Consider the following 20,654-nt stretch of genomic DNA (forward strand, 5'->3'; position numbering starts at 1 on the left):
CCTGCGAAAGTCTCAATAATTACAACCCCAAAATTAGGAAATCATCGTACAAGGACTCTAAACACAATTGTCTAAAGAATGAATAACTGTCTAAAAATAACATAAATGTCTGTAATGAAATAGACATCTATAATAGGAAAGATCTTCAGCGGCCTGGCATGGATAATAGCTCACCCTCAAATCTGTCTGAATCTGGCCTCAAGCTAAATATGAGGTCTTGTAGAATTCTCTGGGTCACAATCTATACTCAAAAGAATGCAGCAAGGTGGTATCAGTAAAAACACTATGTACCAGTAGATACCATAGGCCGACTAAGATTAGTATCATGCATTCAATCACAAAATCAATAAAATAGACAGATAGGCATAACAACACATAACCACACCCGAAATCATCAACAAGAATCATCCAACACCGAAATATCAGCCAACACGGGGATATGATAAATCCATACAGAAAAAAATTAATAAGAGTAACTCAACCTACGTAATCACCAAACACAACGTAAATCACAAATTATTTCCACTTTGTCACATATTCGTACACACATGCTAAATGGTAGTGTTTGACCCATTAGCCATGACCTGCAGGGGACCCATGTTATCTATGTACCCTCGCTCTGAAATCTTACCTCGAATCACGAGCCTTTATCTTCAGCCACATCCTCACCCCCTGTCAAATGTGCCTTTTCATATTTATATGTCTTTCTCATAACAATATATTTCCATTCCACAATCAATAAGGAATGTGAACAATCAAGAATCAATATCAAGGAACACACGTAACCATATCACAAGTCATATCAAGACTCAAAAATCAATTCATCAAAAATCATGAATAAGGGATTACTCCAAGTCAACAAGAAGAGTATATATGAACTCTTTCTTTCTCATTTCATATCAATTTATCATATAATTAATCAATCTATATCAAATGTAGTAATTATCAACCACACTTTATGTCTGAAGCCCTAATCATGGTTCTTCTATCAATTTCGTATCACATACAATCAACTAATCAAAGTCTAACTCAACTAGACCGTAACCTACCTCAGAGCATAATTGGAACAATGTAATCACTCCGTGATAGCTTTCCCCTTTCGCAAAGCCTCCGAACGTTCGAAGTCTAGAAACATAGAGCTATATGAGTATTCAAATCAACTACTCAAATAATACAACACTTGGTGGAAGAGAACCCAACTACTTCTACCCCCTTTCAAATGGGTGCACTATCACTAAGCGTTATTTCATCACAATATCAACCCAATAATCATATTCTATCCATTCATGGGTTTTCTAAGTGCTCCAACCCTATTACAAGCAATTTTTATACCAAAGTTATCATCTTTAAGGAACCCTAGGCCTCAATCAATAGTTCCACCATTAATAGACAAGTCCTCATCTTAGAAAGCAATAATATATACTCCTAGATGATTAAATAACAATAAAATCAACAACCCATTCATTAATCAAGGGTTTTCTTAAGTTATAGGCTTTTAGCCCTTTCATTCACCATCAATGGACCTTTAACTACTCATGGAATCCATCATGATGATGGAATTAATAAAGTCAAGGGTTGAGACTTACCTTTCAAGCGCACTTTAGCCCTAGCCTTAAATTTTCGCCGTAGCAGTTCTTGGAAACTGTTTTGGTATTATGTGGGGAATGGGTTTGGAATAAAGAATATAAATCATGAATTCTGTCCGTCGACCTCTGCAGCGGTCTCACTGTAGCGGGAAGGCTCCCGCTATGGAGGACCTCATTAAAGTCCCGCCTCCCCGCGGCGGCGACCTCCTACCAGCTATGATAGACCTGCTACAGCGGTATATTTTGAACAGTAGCTCAGGTTTTTGCTCTAGTTTTCACCCAAAAATTCCAAAACCAATCCAAAGCCTTACAGACCCAAGCAAAACATGCACAGACACATAAAATCACGCTGCGAACTCACCCGTGGCCTCGAAATTCCAAACGAAGGTCTAGTTTTCTAAGTCACCCTCCAATAACGACCTAGCGGGTCGTTACATGCTCTTGCCATTCTTAGCCTTACAAAGGACTGTATCATCCATGCGAGCCCACGAGGTTGCCATTTCCAGCAAATATGATGCCATGGAGGAGGGAGGAGAGAGGTGCAGCTAAGGTTTGGGAAGAGAAAACCCTTCCTCTTTCCTCTTAGGGGTCGTATGATATGAAATGAAAGGAGATGGAGGTATTACCCCTTTAATTGCTGACTTGGGTCGCATCTTGGTCCTGTTGGACAGGGCCTGGCCATTTAAAAAAAAGGGGATTTAATTTTTGGTATACATGATATACACATGTATACGTGCATTTGCATATATATGTGTGTGTGTGTGTGTGTGTGTGTGTGTGTGTGTGTGTGTACGTGTGTATACCTAGAGGCAAAAATCAAAAATGTGGTCACATTTGCAAATGTCTATTAATTAAACACCTTAATTATGACAACGATTTAACTAATTAACCTGCTTAGTTAAATTAAGGCATAATTATTTACACAAAACGGCTTAAATTAAAGCTACAGCCTTAATTGAATTAAACCATGAAATTGAGCATTTCAATTATGACCACATCTAATCTAATCAATCAATTTACATCTAATTTTGCACAAATGGCCTTAATTGATTTAAACCATGAAATCGGTTATTTCAATCATGGATAGAATTAAACTAATCAAGCAATTTAAAGGCTAATCTTGCAATAATGACCTCAATTGACTTAAACCATGAAAATTGGGTGTTTCAATTAAGGCTAGAATTGCCCAACGAATTGATTATTTCAATTGTAGCCTTAATTAATCATACAGTAAGTAGTTTATGAATTTTACCACGATTAAACACTTGATTAATCATGATTAACTTCAAAACAATTGCACAAATGCAGATTGAATATGCACAATTAAGAATTGAGGAGTAAAAGGATTAATTCATTTAATTAATCAGATCTCTTGAATTTAACGGAGTAAAATGCTTGCTAATTGATTACTGATAATTTAAACTATCAAATAAATAATTGTTTTTGTCACGACCCCACTAGAGGCCATAACGGGTACCCGGTACTAGCTTACAGAGCACCTCTGGTCTAACATTCCACTTTCACTACTAAGCGGGTCATATGGACAATTCATGCACATCTCACTTAATATAGTCATCAATTGCTATACCCATAAGCATATGTCTATAAGCTTTACCAAAATATTATACAACAACAAGGACAGACAAAGTTATGAAACATCGATCCGCATACGTCTGTCTACGAGCCTCTAAATAAGATACATAAATCTACGAGGATGGGGCAGGATTTCACCATGCCCAAATATATACACAAGAGTAGTACCAATAAGTTGTAGCTCTGGGACAACTGGAGCGCTCTCAAGATGCCACTGATGGAGCTCCTAAGGATCAGATGCGGCAACCTGCTTACCTGCGGGCATGAACGCAGCGTCCATAAAAGAAAGGACATCAGTACGAATAGAGTACTGAGTATGTAAGGCATGTATGATAACATATAAGGAAGTATAGAAGACATAAGAAGAGAGTACAACTGTAACTACTTGCCTCTTAAGGCGGAATCATGCATGCTCATCTTTACCTTTTAAATATATTACACATTCCTACATAATTGTCTGAATCAAATAACATCATTAGCCCACGTCCGAGGTAATTATCTCACGCTGCCCACTAGTGGTGCTGCCCGTGCCATATAGACACGGTGTTACTATCATTATCCATAGCCGCCCACTACGCCCATCGTAGTAGTGCTGCCCGGCCGTCTAGGCACGGTGTTATTATCCTTATCCATAGCCGCCCACTACGCCCACCGTAGTGGTGCTACCCGGCCATATAGGCACGGTGTAACTCTCATGCATGCTTTATGTGTGTATATATATATATACATAAAGCATGCATGAGAGCCCAATCAAAAGCTATAACTCTATCGGAGTAACGTAAGGTCGGTAACCTCCGATTGTATTATGGAACATCATGATCGTCATGTGTCACCTTGAAGGAACTAGCATTATGAGGTGAGACTATCAATGAAGAATAACATCAAGGGAAAACATAGAATAATATCATAAATCTCATAAAGTGTCAATTCATACACTTTGGAGCCTTTAGAAATGGGGTCATCATCCATGAATAAAATGGAGAAAATCAAGAAATAGCTCAACATTCTCATATTCACATTGAACTCATAAGCTTGGGATTCTTAAACATGAAATCATCGTCATCATAGAAATATTCTCATCTTTGACATCATCGTTATCATTGTAAAAACATGTCCATCGTTGTTGTCATAAGAGCTTACAGAATCATAAATCTCTGATTTGGAAAATACAGACATTTTGGAAAGCATTTATGGATTATCAGAAAAGGAGTCATGCCTTTGAATAATGAACTTCTAACTTTTAGAAACAAGGAGGTTATGGAAACATTTATGGAATCATAACATAGGAATCATGCATTTGAAAGAAAGGGACGAGCCTTAACATACCTGTTTGGCCTCCTATTATCTACGCTTATCCGTCCGAACTCGTACATCTTGTTCTTACTAAAACAACAATATCTTCGGTGTTCGCCTAGAATCCAAACCAAAACCCACCGCAAAATGATACTACAATCACAACCGCGCTCTATCCGAACCTAAACTAACACTCCGCCACTTAAAATTCCCTCAATTTTATGCTATCCTCACCCCTCAATTATTTTCTGGATTTTTCTTGGGCAAATCTGATGAAAAAAAACAGAGTTTTACCCTTTATATAAGGTTCAAATTCGGGTCAGGGTCACTGTAGCAATACTGTAGCAGGCGGTTACTGTAGCATTTACTATGGCACGAATTTCTACTTTGTTAGCCGAACTTGTAACGTCCATAATTCTCTATTCCGATGCCCTATCGATGAGCAGTTTGTTGCGTTGGAAACTAGACTCGACGAACTTTATTTTAGGCTTTTGAAACACCTTAAAACACTTCATATGTTAAGAGATATTCTTCCCTCAAGTTGGACCAAAATTTTCACACGAAACTTGACCCATCCTTTCTCCAAAGTCGTACTACTCCATTTCTTCCACTCATTTCCTTATAAAATCTTCGGGTATACCTTATATACATCCTTCACTCATTAAATATACTTAATAATGCTTGTTTATATTCCAAAATAGTTTTACTTAACCATAACTCAACGTACTTATGTTTCAAATTTGATAAGTGCTTCTTCGAAGATACGGGGTATAACAGTTTTAAATTATTCCCTTAATTACATTTAGAAAATATCTCATAATTATTGCAAAAATATGTAAATTAATTTCTAAATAATTTCTATTATTATTTTTCCAAATTATATGGCAAAATATTATCCAGATAATTTTATAAAATCATTTTGATTTGTGGAACAAAATACATATTTTACTTCGTTTGACATGCAAGGATTCTGAACAATTAAAATAAATTATGGGAGGTCAAAAATTAGGTGTCAATAGTATGTTCTAGTATCGGAGTAAAATTTGAGGTTTTTCCACAGAGACGCTGTTACACCTTGTAAATTTTCGCGTCGTCTTAAGTAAACTAATGTGATTCCAGAGAGGCTATGATACCCCTATAAGGTTAAGGAAGAATTTTAATAAGTGTTAGACAAGTATTTAAAGGTTCTGAGGTCAAGCGAATCGAAGAAATTAAGTTTGTCGAAACTTTGAAAAAATTTGGCAGAATCCCGTAGGTAGGCAGGGATACAGATCAGATCCTTAGGTGCTTCATCAGCGACTTCTCAGGAGCGCTTCATTTGCTTCGGAGCTGCAGTCTAGTGGTATTATTCTTTTGTGTACATATTTGGGCACGGCGGGGCCCTATCCCGTCTTTATGATATTATGCACTCCTTGTAGAGTCTCGTAGACAAATGTATGTAGTTAGATGTCCTATAACCTCATCGGTTCATATTTTTGTATATCATTTTTGGCAGCCTTGTCGGCTTGCGCATATGGGCATAGTTGAGGATGATTATATAGATGTGAATTTATCTTTTGGACTCATGCCCTTACAGATTATGATATTTATGATTTATCTTTGTGGTTCGCCTAGACATGATTATGAGATGTATGATAAGAGGCGCTCGGGAGGTTAGCCCTAAGTTCCCTTCATGGCCCTCTGATTGGGTCATGACAGACGCCCAAGGTGAGCTATTAGCCGATTCTGTTTCCCGAAGTTTTTTCCTTTGTACTCTGTCTAATTTACTTTCACAAACTGTGCTAGCTTTTGGAGTCTGCATATCTTTTCAATTCTTGTAAAGTTTCATAGAAGCTCTTGTACCATATAAGATCAGATTTTGGAAAATGTATTTACGAAAGTTTAATTTGTTACCGAATTTGTCATTGATGATATTATATTCCTAATTATTTATTTCCGCATTAGTTTTCTAAAAAGGGTTAATTGAAGTGGGAGTGGTTCGCCTACTATAGGGTTTAGTGCAGATGCCTTCACGATCCCGATTTTGGGTCGTGACATAGGAGAAGGAGACAGAGAAGAAAGAGCAGAAGAAGCAAGAGGAGGAGGAAAAGGGGGAGTAGGAGCAGGAGAAGGGAGAGGATGAGTAGGAGAAGGGGCAGTAGTAGTAGTAGGAGGAGAAGAAGAAGAAGAAGAAGAAGAAGAAGAAGAAGAAGAAGAAGAAGAAGAAGAAGAAGAAGAAGAAGAAGAAGAAGAAGAAGAAGAAGAAGAAGAAGAAGAAGAAGAAGAAGAAGAAGGAGGAGGAGGAGGAGGAGGGGGAGGAGAAGAATGAGGATAAGGAGGAGGAGAAGAAGAAAAATGAGGATAAGGAGGAGGCGGGGAAGAAGGAGAAGGAGGAGGAAGAGGAAGAGTAGAAGGAGCGGAAGGAGGAGCAGGAGCAGAAGGAACAGTAGGAGCAGCAGGAGCAGAAGGAGGAGAAGGAGCAGGAGAAGAAAGAGAAGAAGAAGGAGGAGAAGAAGGAGCAGGAGGAGAAGGAGCAGAAGAAGAAGGAGGAGGAAAAGAAGAAGGAGCAGGAGAAGAATGAGAAGAAAGAGCAGGAGAAGCAGGAGCGAAGAAGGAGCAAAAAGACAATCTCTACTACGCTAGAGCAATCATTAGTTTTCTAAAAATGGATAATTGAAGTAGGAGTGGTTCGCCTACTATAGGGTTTAGTGCAGGTGCCTTCACGATCCCGATTTTGGGTCATGACAGAGGAGAAGGAGACAGAGAAGAAGGAGCAGGAGAAGCGTGGAGGAGAAGGGGGAGTAGGAGGAGGAGAAGGGGGAGAAGAAGAAGGAGGGAGAGGAGGAGGAGGATGAGAAGAAGAAGAAGAAGAAGAAGAAGAAGAAGAAGAAGAAGAAGAAGAAGAAGAAGAAGAATGAGAAGAAGAAGAATGAGAAGAAGAAGAATGAGAAGAAGAAGGAGAAGAAGGAGGAGAAGAAGGAGAAGGAGAAGGAGATGGAGAAGCAGAAGCAGAATCAGGAGAAGAAGCAGAAGAAGGAGAAGCGGAACCAGAAGGAGAAGGAGAAGGAGAAGAAGGAGAATAAGGAGAAGAAGAAAAAGTAGAATAAGGAGAAGAAGAAGAAGGAGAAGCAGGAGAAGGAGGAGAAAAAGAAGGAGAAGGAGGAGAAGAAGAAGAAGAAGAAAAAGAAGAAGAAGAAGAAGAAGAAGAAGAAGAAGAAGAAGAAGAAGAAGAAGAAGAAGAAGTAGGATAAGGAGGAGGAGCAGAAGGAGGAGAAGGAGTAGGAGAAGAACGATAAGAAGGAGCAGGAGAAGAAGGAGCAAAATGAGGAGCAGAAGTGTTATAGCCCGTATATTGTACGTTTGGAAATTCCAAAGTCGTCGTGGAAAGTTAAGGGCGAGACCATTTTCGAAAATTATTTTAATGCACAAGTTGGTTATAAATATTATTTATGAACATTGGTAGTATGGAAATATTGAGAAAGGTTAAGGGCAAAAAGGAGAAATTGCAAAATGGTAAACGGTAATATTGAGGAAAGTCGAGGGGCTAAAGTGTATATACATAGGTAAATGGTGGACAAAATAAAAATAAGACATATGGATTAAGCTTATGAGATAAGCTAAGTGGTCATCCTTTTATTTAAGAAAATTTCAAGAAAATGGAGGAAAACTCTAGGCAAAGAAAGAAAGGGAGGCATGTGGTTATTTCATATTAAGTGGGGGCTAATTGTAAATAATAAAAACTCATGGGGCCAAAGCTTTCATAAGAAGACAATTAGTCTTTTTTGACCAATATGGGAAAAATTCAAGAAAAAAGGAAGAAATTCCTAGAGAATTCTAGAGAAAGTGGGCATGTGCCCCTCACATGATATATATATATATATATATATATATATATATATGATCATTAGTCATATTCTCACAAGAAAAGAAGACTTGGAAAAAATGAATGAAGAAGGGATGAAGAGAGGGGGGATTTCGGCCAAGGGTGGCCAAATGGAGCCATGGAAATTGATCAAAATAAATTATTTTCTTCTACTATTTCCCCCAAATGGAAGGTCCTCATCAACATGGAGTAATTGTTGAAGCAAGTAGAAGACTTTTTGATGTCATATACCAACCCTAAACCAAGTGGGAAGTTGAAGAAAAAAAAGGTAAGGTTTCATCTCTTTTATATGGTATAAATGGTTTGTGCATGTTGTTGAATATGGAAATGATGGAAATTCATGAAGTATTGCATGTTCAAGTTTGGCCGTGTGTTGGGTGTAATGTGTAGGAATAGCGAATTTAATGTATTTAGCATGATTATGTGTTGTTGTAATGTGTTGTAATGTGTAGATAAGAATGGAAATTCATGAAAACCTATGGATTGTGTTGTGGCCGAATGGAATAGGGTTTGGAAAGTTATGGTAACTTGATGTTGTTTGACATTTTAGATGTCGTCGTTATGGATTCTATAACGAGAAGTGTAAGTTTAATGACTTAAAATAATGTTATGTTGGTTATGGGATGATTTGGAAATTTATGTGAATTTTATAAAATTTTTGTATTTAGGAGAATTGTATTGTTAAGGTGTGGGGTGATGGTGTAAGTTATGAATTTTGAGGAAAAGAATGTGTTTGGTGTAGCTCTCGGGTTGGGAGGCAATTTCGGGTGAGTTGGAGCCTTGTTTGAGTTGCTCGAAATATTGTGTGAATTGAATTTGATATCGAAGTATTGCTAGAATAATTGTTGGCATTGTTGTTGTATTCATTAAGTTGAAAGGTTTCGGGTAAGGTTGGGTGTTGGTTTGGACGTTTTGAATTACTTGTCGATACTGCTATTATGATGGGTAATATTGTTGTTGATTGTGGCCGGGTCAAATTCCTGGATTGTTGTTATTGATTTGGGGCCGAGCCGTATTCTCGGGGATGGTGCATTTACAGGGGAAATGCTGCCGAAATTTCGGCAGACAAAGTGTTACTTTAAAGAATCAACTTCTAAAGGCTCTAATCAAGTTTTGGTAAACATGACCAATTTGTAGATTTTGGCGGATTTGGAACGTGAATTTGGAGTCGCATAAGAAGCAGAAAAGGTATGTAAGGCTTCACCCTTCTTTCTATGGCATGTCTTAGACGGAATATGTTGGATATGAGCCTCGGGAATAACTCTACCCTCCGGAATCCGCGCCTAAAGTTTTCTCTTTTTCAATCAGTAGAATTGAACTAAAAAGTGTGAAAAATGTTGGAAGAATTTCCTAAACCTCTAGAACCCGCATAAATAGGACCCGACTACCCTAAAACCCTCACAAGTAACGCCATGACATGTAACATATGTAAATTTGGTACGCCGCCTCATTTGACCCGAGGTGGGCCCATGGTCCCCGGATTTTCCTTATTGTTCCGTTTGATCTATTTTGAAGCAAAATCCAAAGAAAACTTTTGATCCTTATCCCGTTCACCGAGTGACAAGTACTGTAACTATGCTAACGAGGATACTTCTATGATGACAATGATAATGATGATGTTAAGAAAGGGAATATGCCTATGATAAGTATGACAAAGATGATTCCATGACTAAGACGATGAATATGATCTTATAATGATAACGATGTAGTCCAAGACGAGAAAATGCCTACGGTAGATGTGTTGGCCAAATGTTCTTCTATGAAAAGGAAAATAGGGAAACGTTAAATTAATTCTTGATATCTCAACTCTATTACAGGTAATGACTACTCTAAAGGTCCTAGGTATATGAAACTGTACCCTATGACCCTATTTGATGTTTTCCTCATAATGACACTTTTCATTGGTAGTCTCGCCTCACAATACTCGTTCCTTCAAGGTGAGACAAAGCGACTATGGTTGTTCCATAATGTAATCGGAGGCTACCGACCTTCCGTCACTCCGATGGACACATGACTTTCTTTGAGCTCTCATGCATGCCAATGGTATGACATATGTATATGAATGTGAATATGTATATGTATATGTATATGGGGAAAAAGGGGAAGGGCCACTGTTATATCACCACCTGATTCAGCTGGATTTCGTCCCGGACGCGGGATATGGGAGAGCCGGATACGGCGTCTGTATATATGATATATATATATAATATGTTGGGACACTATTGGGGAGGGGGGTGGGAGAGCCGATGTACTCGGCGTCTGTGGATGTAAATAAAGGACACCGTTTTCTGAAATGTTCTGTTTCCTGTACATGTAAATAAGAAGTACTGTTTTTCTGAAAAAGGGACTAAGCATACATGGCACCTGCCTGAACGGCATTCATATGTACAGGTTACTTCTGTCCCAAGATAAGCTCCATATGTCTATTCCGTTATTATTCATACTGTATATTCCTTTATTATGTCACTATTCATGCCTTACATACCAGTACATTACTCGTACTGACCCCTCTTATTCGGGGGCTGCGTTCATGCCGCGCAGGTACACCCAGACGTATTAAAGCCGTTATAGAAGATGTTCCAGCGGAGTTGGCAGGCTCCACTTGTTCAGGAGTGCTGTCGAGTCAGAGTATCTGAGCCATGATGTTTGTTTGATGTTAGAGACTTTGCAGGCAGAGTCGTGGGTATAGAGTGTCGATAATATGCTATATCATAAAGTCCATGTGATTGCAGATTCTGTTTGACTAGAGTACGATGGGAAAAAAAATCTCTTGAAAGTTTTACTATGTTTTCCATTTTTTTATTGATATAAGAGTCTAAGGAAGTTAAGTATGTAACAAAAGTCAGCGGGTTCGCTCGGCTCCAGATATGGGGTCAGGTGCCCATCACACCCTAGTAAAGTCGGGGTGTGATAAGAAGAAGAAGGAGGAGGAAAAAATAGAAGGAGCAGGAGAAGTAGGAGAAGAAGGAGAAGAAAGAGCAGGAGCAGAAGAAGGAGCAAAAGGACAATCTCTGCTAAGCAAGAGCAATCGTTAGTGAAAATATTATAATAAAAATAGGTTCTCAAAGAATTCCAAATCGAATAAGAAGCACAACATGACCCAATCGCTAAATGAGTTCAAAATAAGATAACATGATTCATATTATGGGAATTTAAGGTGAAAATTAAAATCATGATGATTAAAACTAAACTGCTTTAATTTAATCAGGATCAATAAATATCATTGAGGTTTTCACAAGTGTGTGCTTTATTTATCTATATATCATTTTGCATGTTGGAAGATGCTAGCCCAAAAGGATGAGGAGATATTCCACCATTTTTCCTCTTTTCTAATGAGTAATATTTGCATGTTTCATCATCTAAGTTCGCTACAATAACAAACAAGCACGTAATGTGCACGACAAACAGCCACATATCTCGTTTATGAATTACTATCATATTGAAAGTAATTTAAATATAAAAAATATTTTTGATAATGTAAGGCAGACATGAAAAATATGTATATGTTCTCAGATATGAAAAACATGCATAAATAGGCCAAAAACAAACTTGTTGTCTATTTGGCCTCTTTCGTAACAAGAATTCAATAGAAGAAGAAAAACTTTAAGTTTTTCTCAGAAAATTTACTAGTATTATTTTTATTTATTTTTAAAAATCAAAAACAACATATAGCAAGTAATTAGCAGTTGATAACTATAATACTTAAAAAAAAATTGTTTTCAAGATGTCACATAGTTTGAGTAACTTTTGAGTACCTGGTTAACATGTCATTGGTCTTTGGCGCCAAAGAAAGTAATGAAGGTTGGGACGTAAGGTGATTGTTTCTCAAGAAACTATCGGAGCAGACTCCGTCAAAAATCGCGTGCATCAAAGCAACAAAATGGAAGGACTCTCCCACTCTATCTTGAACCTAGCTCTGCCCAGCTTGGATGAACAATGCATGCAGTGCGTGGAGTGAGATCACAATCTTACTTGCACGAGATTCAACAACTGAAGTTGTCCCAAGGGTGAGGCATCTCCCTATAATAGTTAATTTTACTGAACAAGTGAGTCATCGGTCAGAGAAGAGAAAAGGATTGCCATTAAAAAAAAAGGAACTCGCTAGGCCTTCAAAACAAAGGTTGTATAGATAACTCATATTTAAAGGTACAATTGACATGATATAGTCAGGAGGAGGAGTCAAAACCTCCAAGACTAATTTCATAAAATTTTTAGTAATAAACAGATACGATCATAGAGGACTTTTACTTCAATGAAAGAGAGACTGATATAAAAATCAATAGGGAAGGGTTTTTACCATACGTAAAACAATCTATGCAAAGGTAGAGAAACATTTCACATAACATAAATTTCAAAACAATCACGTTTTGATTCGATGAACACATGTAACAACATAAAAGACACGTTACACATTCAACGACACATGCAAGACTTTAACATTTTTTTAGGTTACACGGTTCATAAATAGAGCTGTTTCAAGTCCACTTTTATTATCATTTGAAGTTGAATTTTTATTTTACGAAAAAATCAATCTCGTTCGCTTTCCTACTTAGATGCTAGAAATGGTGGTTTCTCTCATCGACTGATACTATTTTAGTTTTATCTGTACGGTGGATTACAAGTTGCAAATTATTTTTCTGAAGAAAAACATTATGTTCGCTAGTGATAATGTTATAATAATAAAATTATTTCATCTAGAACTATATAATTCTTTTTGAGGGTGGAAATCTCGTGTGTGAGATTATCAATCTCTTTTTCCAAATCTTGGGTAGTAGCTGGAGTACTTATAATATTTCTCCTTTCTTGAAGAAATGTTTTAACTTCTGCCATGGTATATGGACCTGTTGATTCTTGTATACGGATACCAGTCGGAACTTCTGGTTTCTTTGGTGCTTCACCCATCTTATCAATGATTTGAGACCGAAGCTCTGGATCCTTAATAATTTTTAATAAATCCACAGGGTTATTACCCTCTTAAACATTGATATTGGTTTCCTGAAAATTGAGAAAAGAGATTATAAAACTTATCATCTTCTCTATTACCCTTGCTAGTATATGATTGTCCCATTTGACATGGTGCACATTCTTCATCTGTACTGGTAGAAGTATAATTCTCATTTTCAAGAACTCTAAGATTTTCATTTGATGAAGAGTCCTTAGAATTATCACACTCTAAATTAGAATCTTCTGGTTTTGAATTTAATAAAATCATGTATAACGATTCTTTTTAGGTCATTATCAATATCAAGGTTCTTAATTTTATCCTTGACTTTATAATTTTTGTAAAAATGACCAACTCTGCCACACTTATAACAGGCTTTTGGATTTTTGGATTTAACAAAATCCTTTCTCTTTTTAAATTCTTTTTTCCTTTTATTAAGGGTAGAATCATGTAATATTTCTATTTGAGAAAATAGTTTGTCAATTCTATCATGAAGTGAAAGAATTTGTTCACCCAATATATTCATGTAAATATTAGCATAATTTTGTTGTTTCAGCATATTATTAATATGCTTAGCAGTAACTTGTAAAGTATCGTTTTCAAATAATTTTGAAAAAAGCTGCAAAATGAAGGACTTTATCATCCTTACTAATTTGAAAAGATTGTTGTGGAGGAAATACGGTATTAACAATCTCTCCATTAGACAATTGATATTCACGTTCCAAAACAGAAATATAATTTTCGACATATTTGGTCATAAACCAAGGAACAAAAGATATTATCTTATTTGCTTGAGAAAGATCTTTATAAAATTCTTCTTGGAAAATTGTTTTTTCATTTTTATTAAAACTTGCAAAAAACCATTTTCTAAATGGCTCCCATCTGGGTAAATAAAATTCATTGCTAATTTTTTCTCTTGCGGGTAATCCCCGACTAAAATCAATTTTATGATCTTGATCCATTAAATATCCTTAAATTCCATTTCAGACGCGGTTAATTCCATGTCTGGAATACTAGTAACAATATTATCTTGATCAATTTTAAGACTACTGATTCTATTAGTATCAGTTTCTCTAATTTGAGAAGTAGAAGCTCTGGATGGGGACTAGACAATATAATCAACTAGTGAAATATAAGAATGGCATGAAGAAATTGATCTGGTTAGTTTAGATCTGTTGTTGATGCTATGACTTTCAGCTTTATCTAATAAAGATGGAGGTTCATAAAATCTTAATTTAATAGTCCCATATGCGGCTTGCTCAATTTCAGAAATATCAATATTTATATTATTTTGAGGAGGTGCCGCTCCTTCTATGACTCACTCTTTGGGAAAATCAATTTCATCGCATTTGATAGGTCTTCGAGTAACAACTTTGGATTTTCCAAAATTAGTTTCTATTAAAATAGTTTCATTTTTAAAATCCATGATTTTACACATAGGATTCATAGTATATAGAGGTTTGAAATATATTCTATAACAAATACATATTACCTATGTACCAGGCATATAATCATAGCCATGTTATTTAACACTTAATATTAAAGCATCTAGAGAATTATCATCCTGCAAAAATACCTGCAAATTAGGATAACCATTAAAATATACGGGGCCATAAGCTAAACTGGTTTGAACTGTCTCTATGAGGAATTTTTTCCAATTTTGATTCTCACTGATATGCCCAAATTACACCTCTAAAATAGAAGTAAGCAGTCGTTGTCAAATATAGAACCCAACAAGGCTGGGTCGAATCCCACAGAGAATACAGTAAAGAAATAAACTTGTTAAGTATAATGCTTGACTAATAGTCAATATTTCAAGGGATGGAATGCACGAAGTATTTGGTTTTTATATTTTTCATGATCGTTAGTGAGAGAATGCTTGGTTTTAAATTAAAAATTACTAAAGGCACTAAGGTTGTGGTTCCAATGGAAAGTAATGCACTTGGGCTACACTTCAACTCATTTCTATGCATAAGCATAGTAGACCAAGAGTCACTTAACTTGTTATGTCCCGTGTTTTCGCATAATTGAAAATCGCGAAATAATTAAGACTTGTGTGTTATAAGGAAATATTTTGATTCTAGTTGATATGACCATGTTGGTTGTGAAATGAATGGTGTAAATACATTGGGGAAGGCCGAGGGTAAATTTGGAATTTCGAAAATTAGTTTCGGGAATTACAAAACGGGATTTCTAATGAATTGGGCCAAGAAACTTGAACAAAAATTTAGGCCCAAAGTCTATGGGGTGGCCGGCCATATGGCTAGGTCCAAGCCCATTTTTATTTTTTTTTGCAAGTCATGTGATATGCATGTGCCAACTTATTTGGATATATATCAATGAACCTTTGGAATTATCTAGACAAAAATCACAAACTCAACTTTGAGCTTATATTGCACCTCTCGGCCGAACCATTTAGAGAGAAAGAAAGAAAATTCTCTAGCTTTGTTTGTGGCTTAAAAATCTTGATTTTCCCATATTTGTAGAGTACTCAAGACGCTCTTCAACGAGATACAATTAGTTTGGTGAAAGGAGTACGTTTGCGACAAGTCGGAAATTCAAGAAAAGGTATGAATTTTGTTACTTTAATGTTGTGGAATTGGTATGAATGTGTTAAGGATTGAGAATAGACGAGAATCCCGAAATTTTGATGTGTGTATGAAGCCGTGTGTGCATGTGTGTTTAGTGAAGTGGCCGTGAGCCACAAGGTGTGTAAGGCAAGGTGAAATTGATTTGTTAGTTCGTTAGTTGCGTCGTTGTGACATTTATGACGTAAATGAATGTTTAACGAATTGAATTGGCGTTGGAAAATGGTTGCGGATGATTATGGGAAAGTATATATCTTTGGTATATTTGTGTATATTGTTGTATAATTATGATATTAAGACTTTAAATGTGACTTATGGTTGTGGTTAATGAATTTGGAATGAAACAATGTAAGTTAGTATGTTCGTCGGAATTGTTGATGTTTCGGATGAAATATGGAAAGTAATGAACTCCTTGAATTTGTGTACATTGGTTGGAATATAATTGGGATGTGCTTGAATAACCTTGAATGGGTGAATGAATACAATAAGGTGAACATTAGTTTGGTATTGTGAAGTTTGAATGAAAGTTGTCAACTTATAGGGTAAGGAAGATTATTGAAGTTAAAGTGCTTTAGTTGTGGTTTGTGTTGTTTGTGATGTTTGGGTTGTTGTTGATGTATTTTGAGCCGAGCTAAGTCTCGGGGGTGTTAGATATATAGGGGAAGTGCTGCCGAAATTTCGGTAGACAAAAATGAAGTTAATGGGACTTTTAAGCTTAAGAATTTCTAATAGGTAACTTTGACCATTTGCAGATCCTGGACGAAACGGGATTTGATTTTGGGGTGAGCATAAGACGTTTCTAAGGTATGTAAAGCTTCCCACTCCTTCGTTTGGCATTTCTTAGTATGTTAGGTTGATATCGGAACCCCCGGAGTAATTCTGCTCCTCGAAATCCGATCTATAGAACGGCTACTATTCATTCAATCCGATTGAAGCCCTATGACCTTATTTTAGCTAGAAAGCAACCTTTCGTCCGAAACTTATGCAAATGCAATCAGATTACTTTGAAATCTTTATGTGTGATCTTATAGACCCGAAATGTTCATAAATTATGTTCGCCACCTCAACTTGACCCGAGGTGGGCCCGCTAACCCCGAGATGCCTTATTTGTCCTACTAGGCTCTCTTTTTTTGATAAGCTTCGATAAAGAATCTTCGAATTTGGAATTTATCCTTTATAAAATAATGTTTTGAACACCATAAGATACTAAGTTATGTTTCGAGCCATATGTACCACTTTGGAAATATTTTGTGAAATAGACTTTCGTACTAATTAATTATTTGACTATTTTGGTTAATGAATTGACTTATGAAGTAATCAAGTTTTGAAAGGCTATTTTAATATACAAAGTGCATTGCTTGCTCACGACTCCGCTCGTGCCTTACTATGACTTCGTTCACCGGTTCCCGGGCCGGTTATGATTCGTGCGCTCTATGATGTTTCGGCCGTATGCTGTGTTACGGTTCCCCGAGGCCTCGCCATAGGGCCGGGTTCCGTTTGGAGTTATGTTGTGATATGGCTGTGATGTGATACGCTCATATGTGTATGTTCGGGGATGTACGGAGATTTGAACCTTCTGGTGTTATGCTGTGTGTGGCACCAGCGTCGGAGTGGTGACCACGTTCCTGAGCTTTGCATGATTTTGTTTGCATTATGTATATATGTTTTTGATAAACATTTGATATACTGTTCGGCATTTCTCTCCTTTGTATTCTGTTTGCTTTCAGTTGTGGCCTATATTTTTGTACTCCATGCTTTACATACTCAGTACATCTTTCGTACTGACCCCCTTTCTTCGGGGGCTGCGTTTCATGCCCGCAGGTACAGACGCCGGTGATCCACCACTGTAGGCCCCACTTCTGCTATTTCGGAGTACTCCTTTGATTCGGAGTCCACTTTTGGTATATATATCTTTCACCATGTATATATTTCTGCATATCTGACTATTTGGGTACGGCGGGGCCCTGTCCCGTCATATGATTCTGTCGGTCAGTTTAGAGGTCTGTGGACATGTCTGTGGGTTATGGTCAGTCTGTATGCTTATGTGTATATGTTGTTTGGGCGATCCCATAGGCGGCCGGTCCGCATATGTTTGTGCATTGCTTTGATTAGCCCTGTGTGGCCTCTGTTGGTGTTTGCTGTGTACAGGGTTATTCTGGTTAGTCCGAAAAACAAAGGAAACTTTGCCGAAATTTTTCTGGAAATTATCTATATTTAGAATATAGCCTTGTCGGCTTCTGTTATACATTTGAATACGTTTGATAGATGGGTTTGGGTGCCCAGATCGGGCACTAGTCACGGTCTACGGGGTTGGGTAGTGACAAACTCTTGCCAAACGTTTTCCAACCAAATTAGCAAACTTCATTTTAAGCTTTTCCAAGCCTCAGAATATTTTATATGTGAACCCCCATTTAATCTCAACTAGTTTTCCTATACCTAGCTCAAGCTATTAGATGAGGGTTATGCCCCAAATTGTCGCTATTAACTCTTTTCCTAAGCTCTACTTTCTTTTCCAAGCAAAGTAATGGTAATAAGGCACAAGTAATGTTCTACACCATCACAAGTCATTGAAGCATGACAAGTTAATAGAAAACACATTTGGCATATAAATGAAGTGTGAATATGAAACTCAATCACATAACTAACACATTTGGTCCCACAACCTTAGCTAAATGAGTTAGCTATTCATACCCATTAAATATAAAGTAGTAGCAAAGAGAATATTCATGAAGCTTACAATAATGTTAATGGAGAAGATGACAAAAAGATGGAGAATCTTCATAAAAGCTTCCACAATAAATGATAGTCAAAGCTCCCTTAATGCTAAAAGACAACTAAAAAGTAAAAAGTGTGGAATATTCAATAATGTGCACAGAGCAATAGGTACGAGTATTTATAGAGGGAGGACAAAAAGTAAAATTTCGGACAAATGTCGCAGTTGCGATCCAAGTTTGCGATCGCAACATGGGTTTGCAACTGCAGAACACTTAGCAAGTCCTCACAGCTCTTCTGAAGATGCGGTCGCAACTTGAGTTTGCGGTGCCGCATCTGCGTCGCAACTTCAGGCATGTGGCTTGGCTCACTGGGTGTTTGAGCTTCCAATATGCGACCGCAACTCCGAAGTTGCGGTGCCGCATCCTCGTCGCAACTGGGTGATATTTTCTCAGCTGACTGCCAATTTTCTGGGCAGAAGATCCGGCCGCAATTCCACTTTGCAGTGCCGCATAATCACCACATCTTTATGTTCTTTTGCTCTTTTTTGTTCCATTTGTCCCTCTTTTGTCCTCGACTCACAAAACCTGAAAACACAAACAAACACTTGAAAAGACTACTCAAAAAGTATACGAAGTGGATGTAAAAAGCCCTAAAATCCACGACTCATCACCTACCATATCTTAAAGCTGCTATAAAGCTTTCCGGTAAACCTCTTAATGTAAGTGGCTTAAATGCAACCTGTACTAACCCAATATGCATAAATTATGGGTTTCCCTATAAGGGGCTAAATCACTTTCAGATAATAATCTAAAAGTAGCATGGTCACTATCAACAGTAATTGTTTCTTCAATGGTTTTTACCACTTGCTTGAGACCTAATTTCTCAAAAGTACCCATCTGATAAATTAATTTGGGCTGGATTTTAAGGATAGTCCACTTATTAAGTAAATCCAATTGTTGAGGCATATCATATTCCTCTTTTTACTATTTTTAATAATATTTTTTCTTCTAATGATATCCATTAGGATATATGTGTTGAACATATATCACCTATTACTACTCCTGTACCATGGCTCTGATACCATCAATCGCCACGGATTTCACGGTGAGATGATATTGCCGAGGAACTTTTACTAGGTAATAACCCTGGCGATGGGGTTGTCCAGCTCAGAACAAGTCCAAAAACAATCCTAAACGCCACCTCGGCTCAGCGGGCAAACCAACAAGACCACCGTCTGAATCTGAACAGTCTGCCTGGGTTATTCTCTGTCTGACCTCAGTACCATCTTTGGTGAATCCTAGCTAATTAAAGAATTTCACCATAATACCTAGTAGTCTAGTGTGATATAGTTCAACACAAGATTTTTAGCCTTTCATTTAGGCTAAATATGTATAGTAAGATTTAAATCAAAATAAAAGAAAAGAAAAATTACCTAATGTACAATGGTTGCGCTCAGCAGAGATGGAGATAATAAACAGTAAACTCTTTATTTAAGGAGAGTATTTTACAAGTAGAGAGAGAAGGTGGTCTGTGAAAACCTCCCTTCTACTTACAATAACTGATCCTTTTATAATGGATCATGAAAACAAAAGGACAAACAAGAAAAATTAGCTGACACAAAAAAGGTGACTAAGGAAAAATTGGCCGACAAAAAGAAAAGAGATTCCTTACTTTTGGAAATCTCGGAAAACTTACAAAAAAAGTTTGAAAAACAAAAAGTAATTAAGGAAAAGTAATATACAATCATCACTAAAAAGAAAAAACTTTTCTTTATTAAAGATATGCTTTATAAAAGCATATTTTTATAGCGGGATCCACCTTATCACTTCATTTTCTATTTTCCCTTGTCTTTGGCTGAGTTGGAAGATTCTTCCTGCTGGCTTGTGAATTGTGCCAGAAATTGGGAAAAGTCTTCAGTATTATCTGGACTCTGTGATTCACTTGCTAAAATATTTTCTGCATTTGCATCATCATCTTCGTTATCTGTAGTATGACCAGCTGATGCCATGGATGCATCTGAGGGAATTTTCATATTAAGATTTTTTATTAAATCTTTTTTAAATTCTTCCATGTAA

Source organism: Lycium barbarum, chromosome 11 (genome assembly GCF_019175385.1).
Source record: "Lycium barbarum isolate Lr01 chromosome 11, ASM1917538v2, whole genome shotgun sequence".
Classification (NCBI taxonomy): Eukaryota; Viridiplantae; Streptophyta; class Magnoliopsida; order Solanales; family Solanaceae; genus Lycium; species Lycium barbarum.